This window comes from Choloepus didactylus, chromosome 15 (assembly GCF_015220235.1).
Source record: "Choloepus didactylus isolate mChoDid1 chromosome 15, mChoDid1.pri, whole genome shotgun sequence".
NCBI lineage: Eukaryota > Metazoa > Chordata > Mammalia > Pilosa > Megalonychidae > Choloepus > Choloepus didactylus.
Window position 1 is genome coordinate 73,437,508 of NC_051321.1, and position 12,787 is coordinate 73,450,294.

At 40.9% G+C, this 12,787-nt stretch overlaps 1 protein-coding gene across 37 annotated transcripts in view; it reads right to left on the reverse strand.

The window, feature by feature from the left end:
• KCNMA1 (potassium calcium-activated channel subfamily M alpha 1) overlaps positions 1-12,787 on the reverse strand; it is a 769,155-nt gene that overhangs the window by 100,092 nt on the left and 656,276 nt on the right. The gene's annotated exons all lie outside the window — the stretch shown is intronic.

Consider the following 12,787-nt stretch of genomic DNA (forward strand, 5'->3'; position numbering starts at 1 on the left):
AATGGGCAAAACTCCCAGGATGGCCTGATCTTGTTCTAATATGACTGCCTGAGCTTTTCACCACAAAGCCTGAGTGAGTTAACACCCAAGGTTTACAAAGTGGCCACGAGAACACGATCGCTGCGTGGGAGCACAGAACGGGGCCTACTTTGCAGAGGGGAATTTTCTGTTCTGTAATCATAGACTAGAACTCTTACTGCCTCTCACACAAATGGGACTGGTGAGAAGGTGTAAACGTTTCCTTAGCCAACAATGGAAAAATGATAATAATAATATTAGTAGTAATAATACTAACAATAATGCCACTTAAATAACCCATAGTGTGAATTTGGTAATATACACTCTGAAAAGGAACACTTGGCTTTTGTTTCAGGATGAATCCCATAGAGGAGAAGGCCACGTGCCCATCACAGAGGAGGAGCTGCTAAACCCGGGTCAGACAAGGTAAGAGGCAGTGGAGCCAAGCTCTATGCCTGGAAGGTCGGAACCAAGGGGTTTAAAGCAGGCCATATACTTGGACTGACAGTTTCTGGTCTCAAAACCTCGGCCTAACATACATCCTCAAGATGTTTGGGGAACAAGGTAAAATTGATAAGATCAATCTCTGACGTTATATTTTGACATACCATGGTGACTATCAAGAAACAGATAATGAAAAGATGAAGGATACTGGCCTTCAAAAACAACCCCAACAATAACAGTATCTTAAATTTCTATAACCTTAAACAATTTAACCATGATTTTATCATACATACTAACAAGGAGGACAATTGGGCAACTCCTGGATGAAAACCATGAAATAGATACATTTGGAAAACTTAGAGGATGTAGATTGAAAAGTAATCTGTCATTATGTAAAATGAGAATGGAAAAGTATCTCCAAGAGGCTGCCCCAGCCCCCTAGATGCAGGGGAGGTGGCTGTGGGGGCAGGGAAGGGGTGGCTTGTTGGAGCTTTTTCATTTCTAGCTTTTGTGAAGCTAATAGGAGAGTGGGGAAGGAGACTTTAAGGAACAATAGGTTATGTAGAAGTTAATCATAGGGTATATTTCTGGCTCTATTCACTACCTAGGAAAGCTGAATTGTATAAGTTTGAGTCCATCAACACAGTAATGAAAGAATTCAGCTCCTATTTGGAAGAGAGAAAAACTACAGTATAAATATATTAACAGAAATGCTCATGGCCTGCAAAGCAATGTTCTCTACAGAAAGACTGCAGGTCTAAGAGGTCCTCTAGAATCAAATGGGGTGGGTTAAATGTTCCTCCTACATGCACAGCCCCTCCATCTCAAACCACAAGCCTGACACTCTGTATACATCCTCAGAGAAGCACAAAATTCATCAAAGGCCCCTGTATTGAGCATCTCAGCTCATACATCTTCACTAAAATCTTGACTTGCTTTAACAATCTGCCCAACACTCTGTCTTGTGGGTTCGGTAGGAAATTCCTTTTGGAGATATGGTTGCCACTGGCTCTTCTCTTTCCTTTTTCTTCTGGGAACAGACTGTCTCCATCACCTCAAGGGCAAAAAAAAATGTCTCAAACAAAAATCGCTAGGTATTCGCTTCTCAGGGACAAACAATGGAATCCTAAGGGCAATACACAATTGAATCGAGAACTGCAAGAATTTCCCTGAGTCACTGCCACGCAGTTTGAGGAATGGGAAGGTAGTAGAAAATGGAAACTCACTTTTGCTTTGTTCATATTAATCAAACTGGGGAAAAAGGTACAGGGGTCCAACAAAAACAGCCACTTGCCAACTTTCCTTCTCCTCTTATTCCCCACTCCCGACTCCCTGGACTAACCAACTCGATAGTGAAGATTCTGAGGCCAAAATGTCCACCTGGCTCCTTTTCTGGCCTAGCATGAGAATTACGTTTAGGGGGACAAGTTTCAGAGCAGGAATGACACGCGCAGTCCCCTGACTCCAGCAACTGCCTTCTTTTCCCTCATCTCTCTCAAGTTCAGGATCAGCAAACAGGGTCAGCAAACTACAGCATGCCACCTGTGCTTGTACAGCTCATGAGCCAAGAAATTTTACATTTTTAAATGATTGCAAAAAAGCAAGGAAGAATATTTCATAACACATTAAAACGGTATGAAATGCAAATCTCAGGGTCAACAGATAAATTTTTATTGGGACACAGCCATGGCCATCCTTACATACGGTCTACGGCTGCTTTCAGTCTATGATGACAGAGTTGAGCAGTTACACAGAGACCACTCAGTCCACAAAGCCCAAGATGTTTACAACCTAGCCTTGGCAGAAAAAGCTTGCTGACCCCTGATCTAGTCTATCTTCTCAAATTTTCCTGGCTTTCCAGTTTTCAAGAAGGACAATGTTTTCCCTGATCTGCTCATCCTTAGCCATGCAATAAAAGGAACCCCCATTTACAACCTAGCCTTGGCAGAAAAAGCTTGCTGACCCCTGATCTAGTCTATCTTCTCAAATTTTCCTGGCTTTCCAGTTTTCAAGAAGGACAATGTTTTCCCTGATCTGCTCATCCTTAGCCATGCAATAAAAGGAACCCCCATGGAAGCCACTTGAAGCACACAGATTTGGGAAAGTTGGGAGGGCTGGAGAAGTCTAGTTCTCTCTTCTCCCTGCCATCAGCCCTGCTGGTTCCCTCGGGTTTGTGAATGAGCCAGGCAAGCTTCCCATTCTCCAACTCAAGGTAGGTTAGACTCATCCATCCCGTGAGTACTTTGAAAATCAAGGCAAACGCCATCTACCATGGGCAATTCCTCGAAGCTGTCAGTGTGTGCTGTAAGTCCACCCTGCAAGAGCTCCGTACGAGACAACAGATTAACCATTAGACTAGATATGTTGAAAATATACAGCTTCAACCTTTCCCCAGCTAGCTCAAAGCAATATATAGATGATTATTTCAACCGTCAGCTGCCGCATAGATTTAAACTCCTGCACAATAACTCCTGGATTCATCTGCCCCTTGTCAAACTTGCACAGCTTTAGTTGGAGGATACATGTGGTGGCAGTTTCACCGTGAATCCAGAATGATCCAGACGGCTGCTGTCTCTTTGTTAACAGGAAGCCAAACTGATGAGTTTGTAATGCATTTCTTATCAAAGGTAGTTTCAGGGAAGAAAATGTACCTCATCGGTATGGCTAGAATTTCATATACACTTGATTATGGGTTTAATCAGAACATCTCTATTATTTTCTTGAGGAAATAGATAATTCTGTCTCTCTCCCACTAAAATCATCTTATGCCAATGAATTATGTATTTATGAATTCATAATTATCCTTGATTTTTCCCCTCCTGCAGTATACTTAATAAAACCATCAGCTGCAGACCACAAAGCCATGGTGCTTCATAGACAGAAGCATGCTAACATATATTTTAAAGTTAATGCTGATCTTTTGGAGCTGTGTGTCTAAAGTGATCACTGTGAATAAAGCGATTGTAATTTTCAACCCTTACATTTAACAAAGACAAAATGGACTATAATGGAATTTATGGGGCCTATAAAGGAACCCTTTTCTAATATGGTTTATTATCAAAGAGATTTGGATTTACTGTAGGCCAAATTGGGGCCCTCTGAAACGTATCAAGAGAAAATGTCTGGAAAGCACCAAGCACTATTCCTGGCCCACTGAAAGTGCCCACGCCAACGGCAGCATCTGCCAGTGTTTCTGATGTCCTTATTGTTCTAATCCCTCCTGACTTGTGAAGTTTGGTACTTAAGTACCAGCTTTAGAGACAGTACTGAGGCTGTCTTTATTTGAAATTCTAATATTTTATTTATCACGGATTTTTTTTTTGCAGTTTTAAATTTTTAAAACATTGCATTTAATTCTCATTTATCCTGATGACTACATCCTTTGGTGCCTCCTTAAATTTGGCACCCAAGGCAAAGGCCTCCCTCGCCTTACCCTAGTCCCAACCCTGTTCTGTCCACTTCCCCAGGGTCTCTGTTCTAGATGCTGGTTCGGCCTCCCCACCTATCATCACAGAGAAGAGGTCTCTGTCTGTGTCTATGTGCTCCCTTGTTCAGCCCTGGACTATGCAAATACAAAGTAAGAGTCATTTCTTTTGATCGCCCTGTGCTGTTTGCAGGAGATTGTTAAGGAACATCTTTGCAAAGGAATGCTTCCTTGTGGATTTACAAATTGTCAGAAACCCAGAGGAGTGGAGAAAAGATCATGCTGCCTCAGGAATCTGAGATTTGCCACCTGCCCAGGGTGAGAAACAAAAAAAGAAAGCAGCGGTCAGGTCTCTCATGGAGTTTATTTCACTCCTCATGGCAAATTCTCATGGTTAACACAATGCGGATTTACATTTCCACTTGGAGGCTGAAGTTTTTATTTGCTTATATGTTTTGACTTTGATGTTATCTTCCTTCTATTTTTTTTTCCTCCCCCTAAACTGCTTCAAATAAACATGACTGGCAGAAGATGTCAATCATATTTTCATCTCCATTTTCGCTTTGCTGTTTACATTTTTAAAATTAATGCTTGCCCTAGTGAGTCTGCTTTTTGAAGAACAGCCTAGAATCTAATTGTGAAACTATACGTGACTGTTTTTTCCTAAACCATGAGATATTAAGATAAGAATCATTATTAGGAACATCATCATTATTACTATCGGCTCATCCCTAACCACCGTATCTTCAACTGAACCAGTGGTGTCAGGAGCCCCCTGGGATTCTAATATGTTATTCCAGATGGCTGCACCAGTACCTTCTCTGAAACTCTGATAAAGGTAAAATGCATGGGCTTTTAGTGCAATGCAGGTGCACGGCGTGGCCCGATGAAGAATGCCCTGCCAGAACACTAGAAATACTGTAGGCTTTTAACCTTGGGAGCTAAGGACCAGTCCAGATGGTGATTTTACACTAAATACAGCATTTAGTTTATTTCTTAAGGGCATAGTCACCTTCTAAAGATGTTCTTGAACTATAAAATCACTATCTGTATTCCACTATAATTTATTCTCCGATGCATCCTGTGCAACATTTTAAAATGCTAGTGCCTGGTGGGTCCTCTTTCCAGTCAGCATGGTTAGAAAACAAGGCATGGAATATGCTGGCAGGGCTAGAAGGGTTGAGGGGGCTGTTCTAGCCTTGCCTTCTGTTTAACGATGGGAAAAGGAGGCTACACTGAAATGCAAACTCAGAACAAGGTTTAAGTCCGGAGCGTGTACCTGAAAATATAGATTACTACCTTCTATTTAAAGATCCTGCAGAAGACTGAGCCCACATTCCAGGAGGGTAACAATTCCCTGAGGCTGGGGGTGGGAGTGGCTGTCTCATGGAGCTCGCCACTGGTCAAAAACCCCACCACTGCCTATTGCAGAGATGAGGATGGTAAGACGGGTAACACAGTGCCCAGCATGGGATAATCCTTGACAAATGTCAACTCCTATTGAGCTGTACTAGGGTAACTGTTAAGCACACAGACCTGGAAGTCACACTGTGGGTCAGTTTGCTTTGGGCAAACTGCCTAGCTTCAGTTTTCTCATCTATTAAGTGGGAATAATCGGAGTACCTACCTCATAGGGTTGTTGAGAGAAGTACACGGTTCAAAAACATGAAAAGCCCCTAGAAGAGTTCCTGGTAATCTCGTAAGAAATGTTACCCATCACCATCATCTTGGTTTTTAGAAATCAAAGTCATTAGTGCCATCTGCAAGTGTGTCCTTCTGCCTAATGCCAGTCTGCTTCCTTTTGACTTTGTTCCACTTGAATGGATTCAACCCCCCAACCCCACCCCGACCCAAAGCAGCTGATTTGTATCCAATGGCTACAGCCACCCTTCATCTTTTGGATCTCATTTAACTGTCACTTTGTCCCAAATAGCTCTAATGAACTGCTCAGGTCAAAAATACTAGGCTTTGCCAAGTGTCATAAAAACAAGAAAAGCCAGAAAATGTTAAAACAGGCTTCACTGGAGAGGGCTGGGGCCATTTGGAGCAATAACAAATGAAAGTCAGATGGAAAAGTGGAGAAACCCATTGTTCCCTCTAAATTACAGGAAATTCATGCTGCCTGATTGTGGGGGCTCTTTCCCTATTTCTTACGGAAGGTCAGTTACATGGCATACGCATGTGGGAGTTTGCAGGAGGAGAAGGAGAACAAAGGGGCAGGAAAACAGCAACTCTATTTCTTCCACTACGCTTTCATTAACCCTTCAAGGAACAGGCTAAGCCTGCTTCCTCCAGGAAGCCTTCCTGGATAATTTGAACAAGCTACAACCTCTTCTTTCTTTAAAAAAAATCCATGGCATTTCACATCTCACTTCCTTCTGGCATTTCCTTATATTTATTGCACTATAAATTTGCTATCCACTTCAATAGATCCTACTTTCCCAAATGGACTATAAACTCCTCTACTATCATTTACAAATGCCCCAATCTCTCATGGTACAGAGCATCTGGTAAGGCTCCTAATAAATATCTGCTAGTTGCCACTGAGGCAGAATTGCAGAATGGAAATGCATAGCCCAATAGTCAACAGCCCCGGGGTTCTACTCCCGGCTTGGATCAACTATGAGGCCTTGGCAAGTTTCTTTCCTGTAAAATGAGGGATTGGCATTAATTGAACATAAGGTCCTGTTCAGGACGAGGAATGAGTCTGGGTTTAACACTCTCTTCTGTTACCAGACAGATATTGCAGGGGTTGACCATGGACTGACTGATGGTTTCAGCCACAAATATTTTATCGAGCACTTCCGGATTCAACCCAGAAGAGCCATAGAAGAGGAAAAGCAGGTTTCCTGATCCAAGGAAAGTGTGATCATGATCACTGGTTCTCAATCTGGCTTTCATTAAAATGAATGAAGGAACTTGACAAAATACCGATGCTTGAGTCTCACCCCAGACTGATTAAATAAGAACCTTGAAGTGGGGTCTCGACATTGATTTTTCTTTCCCTTTCTCTTTTTTCCTTTCCTTTTAATCTTTTTAAAGATGCACTATCAAAGAGAACCACAAGTCTAGCTGGAGAAATGAGAATTGAATTAAAAATATATATAATTCATAAGCTACATAAAACAACAGTACAAAAGATATCATGTGACAATATCAGGCAAGGACTAAATGAAATGCCTTAGACAATAAGTGCTAGAGGATCTAGGATGTTCAGGAAAGAAAGACTTGAGACAAGAACAGGATGGAAAAAGATGTTAGCCTCATTCATCTGTGTTTCCATAGAGTCAAGCAAGTGCCTGGCACACTGGTGACACTAAACCCAAGATGCTGAATAAACGAAGATGTGGCAGTAAGGATGCGCAGGGCATATCAGGCGGAGGGGACAGCTTGAACGAAGTACTAATCCAAGAACTACTGGAAAACCATATTGGCTGGAGCAGTATGATCTATTTGAGGGCAGAGCTGGGGATATGGGGCAGCTCTTGAAAGGCCCTGAATTCCAAACGACAGAATTTGGACAATGTTTGCTAACAATCTGAAACCCCAGAAAGGTATCCTTCCTTCTATTTAAACACTCACATTCAAGGAGTGGCTGGTTTGCATCTTGGAAAAATCAATCAAAAACCCTGTAACTCAGCCTGCTTTTTTACTGGCTACTTAAAAGTTATAAGGGTCCAAGACAAGACATACACGTAAGCATAGAACTAAAAGCAAGGAGGATTTGGCAATTGTCCAGTTCCTTTGGGGGTCTCATTTTTATTCAGAAGGGTGAAGTCAACAGGAAAATACAGTCATTTAATTCCTTGGAAAGTGGTCCTGTCAAACTCACATGGCTTGTTCTCACAGCCGGGCCAGGTAAATCTAATCTTGACTCTGAGAAGGTTATTTCCTGTGTCCAACAACTTGAGTTGATCCCGTCCCATATTAAAAGAGCTGGAAGGAAAGCCATCAGGGCTTGACTTTTACATGGAAACTGATTGTAACAAATATCTTTTAAAAAACGTTTTCAACAAAATCGGCACTTTAAAGCAGATTTGCTGGGAAGAAAAGAAAATGTTCCCTGCTATCCACTGCTCCTTGGTTTTCCTGAATATGTAACACTTTAGGATTTTCTTTATAAAAACATACAGTTTAAAAAAATAAGAATGTACATTATGTTATCTGGATCCTTTACCTGCACCCTTACCCCTGCTATGCCTGAGAGAAGTTAAAAAAACTCAAAAGAAAAAAGTCCTATTGGGTTACCAGAAATAATGGTATCAAAATTTTAAATTACAAAAATAGTAAAATATAGATGTAAAGTTCTCTGTGGGCTGACTGTGAGAATTTAATAATGAAGAAAATAAGCAAATAAACGAATCCTCCTGGAATTTATGTCATCTCTTCCCTTCCATTACCTCAGTCAATTCACTGTCTCCTGCCCGGGCCTGTGTTCACATCCATATGCCCTGCGCAAAAGCAGGAATACATGTTTAAAAAGAGATATTAGTCAAAAAACATCACTGCATCTTTTAAAAAAACTGTTGGAAAATAAGCTGTATGTGGACCAAGGAATAAAAGAAAAGGCTTTTCGTTCATTTGTATGTTTGCTTTTTTGCCTCATTGATGCCCCAAACAATTGAGCTGACCTGTCTTTGTGTAGACAAGCCTGTCAAACAAAAAAACAAAAAAAAAACAAACCTGATCCTGTTTACCAGAAATGTACGTAGTTCTGGCCCAGAAAGAAAAGGAACATTCTTTGATTAACCTGGATTCTAAAGTGATTTCTGATGAAAGAGCATCATCTTAAACTTATTTTTATATAGCACATTAATCCAGTACTTAAGCCACCTTTATAAAAATGTTCCTCATTATCCTGGTATGGAATGAAGCCTGGAGAATTAATTTGAATAAATAAATATTATTGGGAACTTGCCATGTAAGAATAGTCAGATGGCAGGGGTAACAGTGTCTTCCTGGTGGAAATCTGGTATTGTGTAGTTCCCTTTTTAAGAAACATAGTAACATTTATTTAACTCAGACTTGTTCCAAGTGAGCACTAAAATGAAGCTAGTTGCTTTTAAAGAAATCTTAGCATTTGTGAAGTGTTGTCTTAGTAGAGGTATATCCCAGCCTCCCACCCCCCGCTGCCAAAAATAAAAATACAGTTTGAGAGACTCATTTTGGAGAAATAAAGGAGAGGAATGTGGATGAGAAAAAGCAGGAGGTGTCTCAGGGTGGGGAGGTGAGTACGTAGACTCCAATCCAGTTAGGGGAGCTCATTTATAGAATAGCAGCGCCACCTGCTGGTTTCACAGAATTTGAGCCCCTCTGGGGTTTCCAGGCCATCTATCTTGTGATCTATGCATAAATATACAGCAGTATTTCTCAGCTGTTGTTATACATAAGAATTTTATTACCATTCGGCAGATTTCTAACACACTGGTTAGAGTTTAATAATCTTCTATTACCTGAAGTATGGGTTATATAAAAACCTAGAATGTTAATTGTTGACAAACCAATTCTAATATGTAAAGCACTCTAAGTCACCCAGTAAATATCCAAATAAATCAAAAGGGATAGCTATTTTTGCTCTAACAATGTGTTATTAAACACCACAACTTGATCACTTATGTTAAAATGTTCATGCATTTCGATGTATTAAGAAAACAGGAAAAATGCATTATAATCTTACTGACTGAGAGCTTTTCCTTCATTCACAATTTAGAGGAAGATATTTTGCAAGGAATATTTTTCCCTTCCTTTAAAAAATGTAGCTAAGCCAAGGTGCCATTTAGGAAATTTTCTCATGTAACAAAACCTGAGTTATAAATAACTAAGATTACATCTATAAAATGTTATATTTTTTAAATGGCGATGGAAAGGTCATGGAGAATATAAGTCACTGATACAGTGAGCAGAGAAACACTACCTGTCATTTTTCAGAAAAAGATCACACAAACACGATAGCAAAGGAACACAACAGAAGGAAGAGAAGGGAATGTGATGCGTAACTCCGATTATAGCTGCAAAGGAAACTGAGAAATAAATTAACACCAAAGCACCCACAAAACGCCTATCGTAGCTTCACTGGGAGTGATCGTCATGCAAGAGAGAAGCTTGGTGATTTTGCAAAAAACAGAAATAAAGTGTAGGTTGTGAAATCCGGTGGTGATAACTAATGACCATGCTACTCACAATTCTGATTTGATCTCTAACAGAAAATGTAAAAAAAGAATAAAAAATAAAAAAAAACACTCTAAAGGATAGATGGATACAATAGGGATTGTATTTTTCACTTGAAACAAACAAAGCTCAAATGGGATCAGTGAAAAATGACAGTTCCTATGTTGCTCTGATTTGATCTTAAGCAAAACCACCATGCTGATAATGTTCCAGAACTTAAGAGGAAGGTAGAGCAATTCTTGAGATTGTTACAGGAAGGAGGCAAGTGCCATTGCCCATTCAGCTGATGGGAAGGCCACTCTAATTTCAAAAAGTTACTGAGATGTAATCTCTAATGACAACAACAAACAGCTCATGCAGCAACCAAACAGGTATCCCTTAAACAACAACAGTATTTTGTTATTTCCTGTTGGATACTGGAATCCCTTAACATCAGGTTCTCCCATCTGCCTAAGCCGGGGGAGGCACATGAGTGAAGAGAATCAAAGGTTGGAATGCTTCCTTTGAGCCCAAAGTGTCTCTCCTGTCCGTCACAGGGAACTTGACCAGGAGGTTCTCAAGCCCAGGCAGAGAGCATGTTATCTTGCACCTCAATTCCCTACAACTTTCTTGGAAAGACAGGGTTGCCAAGAGCAATTTCAAACGATGGAGGTAGAGGAACATCTGGTGGGGCTTAGGGACATCAAGATTTGAGCTGAGGGCTTACCCTGCCTAGTTATAACTCCCAATGTATTAGCACAGAGAGATAATTGGCTGGAGGCTGAGTGACTGAAAGTAAAGGCACGGCCTTCAGAGCAGGTGAGATAAATTCAAATCAATGAGGAATCATAGGTAGATGGAAAGAGCTTGTTTGAATTAGAAATTGTGGAACTGAAGGGCAGAGTGAGGTCACCTGGGGAGTAGTGAAACGTGGGTTTGCTAAGCCACTGGAATGGACACCTCACACTCCATCCCCAACCACCGACTCAAATACCCAATGATGCATGGCAGGGGAATACATCAGCAACCCCAGATCCACTACAGAGTCCTAATGCTGTGAACCTGTCAACAGAAGCGGTGGAAGAAATGTGTCACCTTCAAAAGAAGCAGTGATCAAGCTATTCGAGGCTTGTCCAGCAGTCAAAGGAATCAGCTGTTAAAATACAAATGCTTCGTTCAAGATAGCACAAGAGAAAAAATAAGGAAGATCTCTAAGCTGAAGACCTTCTTTTCTCTTGAGATATATACCTAATAGAGCATGGAAACATATTCCCTACAGAATTTACTTGTTACTCGGCAAATATTTGTTGAATTCCCACTGTGTCTAGGTTGCTGTATGCAATGTACTGAGAATTTGAAGACCATGAGACTTGTTTTTTAAATTCTAAAAAACTCAACATGAAAACCACTCTAAATGGGATTTATACAAAGTGTTTCAGGATTAGAGAAAAGGGACCCATTCATTCTGATTTGGGGTGAGGAATGGGCCAGAGATGGGGATATTTGAGCTGTGCCTTTAAAACAAGAGTCAGCAAACTTTTTTCTGTAAAGGATCAGATATTGAATATTTTGGGCTTTGGGGACTATACACCCTCTGTTGCAAACTATTCGACTTGGCTATTGTAACTTGAAAACAGCCATAGATAGCATGTCAATGAATGGGCGTGACTGTGCTACAAGAGCACTTTATTTACTAAAATAGGCAGTGGGCCAGATGTGGCCCTTGGGCCATAGTTGGCTGACCCCTGTTTTAAAGAATTGATAGGATTCAATCAGCTAGAAGAGTGGTAGGAAGGCATCACCAGCTATAGAAATAGATAAAGTAATGAGAGCAAGCAATTTTTGGATAATGCTTTGATGAAGGATACTTACGTGGAGAATGAATCCAGAAAAATAGGTTGAGGCCAAACTGTGACGGGCCTTTATGCCATGTGAAGAGGTGGGATCCCCTTCTATTAAAAACAAGGAGCCATCAAAGGCTGTTGAGTTTTCTTTTAAACATATGGTGATAACATGATCAATTATGTGGTTTATAACAGTAACATTGGTAGTGGTTTGGTGGCAAGGGGGACTAATTGGGAGGCAACTGTGGTAGAACAGCTGAGAAAAAATGAGTGCCTTGCCTTGGCAGCACCACTGTGCAGGATGAGAGGAGGATGGATTTGAAATGTAATCCAGAGTCTAAGTCAGAGGCTGGGCCATCAGTGGGATGGAGGAAGGAGAGCGCAAGACAGCAGACTACTCAGAATCTCTAAATGCTTATCGATACTCACTCAACTCATCTCTAGACCTGTCCTCATCTAGATCTACTCTATAAAAGCAGCAGTGGCCTGGGATCCAGGCGTGGCCCTGCTCTTAGCACGAGTCTCAGTCATGAGAAATTTAAACAGAAGCCAAGTCCAGTTCCTCATAAAGCATCTCAGGGTCAACTGGATTTCAAAGGTAGGCTGAGAGCAAGACTATCATCAAGAAAACAGATTTTGATAGATTTAAAGGAAATAAATGTCATCTGTCCCCATGTGTTCCCCTCATTTGTTCTCCATCCCTTCCTCCATCTTCCAAGACCACACATCTTCCAAGACTATCTCCATGTCCATTTTAGAGATAGGAAAATTAAGCCATGAAGACAGGGTTTCAGTAAAACAGGGAATGACAGGACTCACAGATCCCAGAACCTAAGAGGATCCTAGCAAAGATTCTGACAGCTGGGCTAAAATACAAAAAGAGAGATATCTGACATTCATCCATAAAATG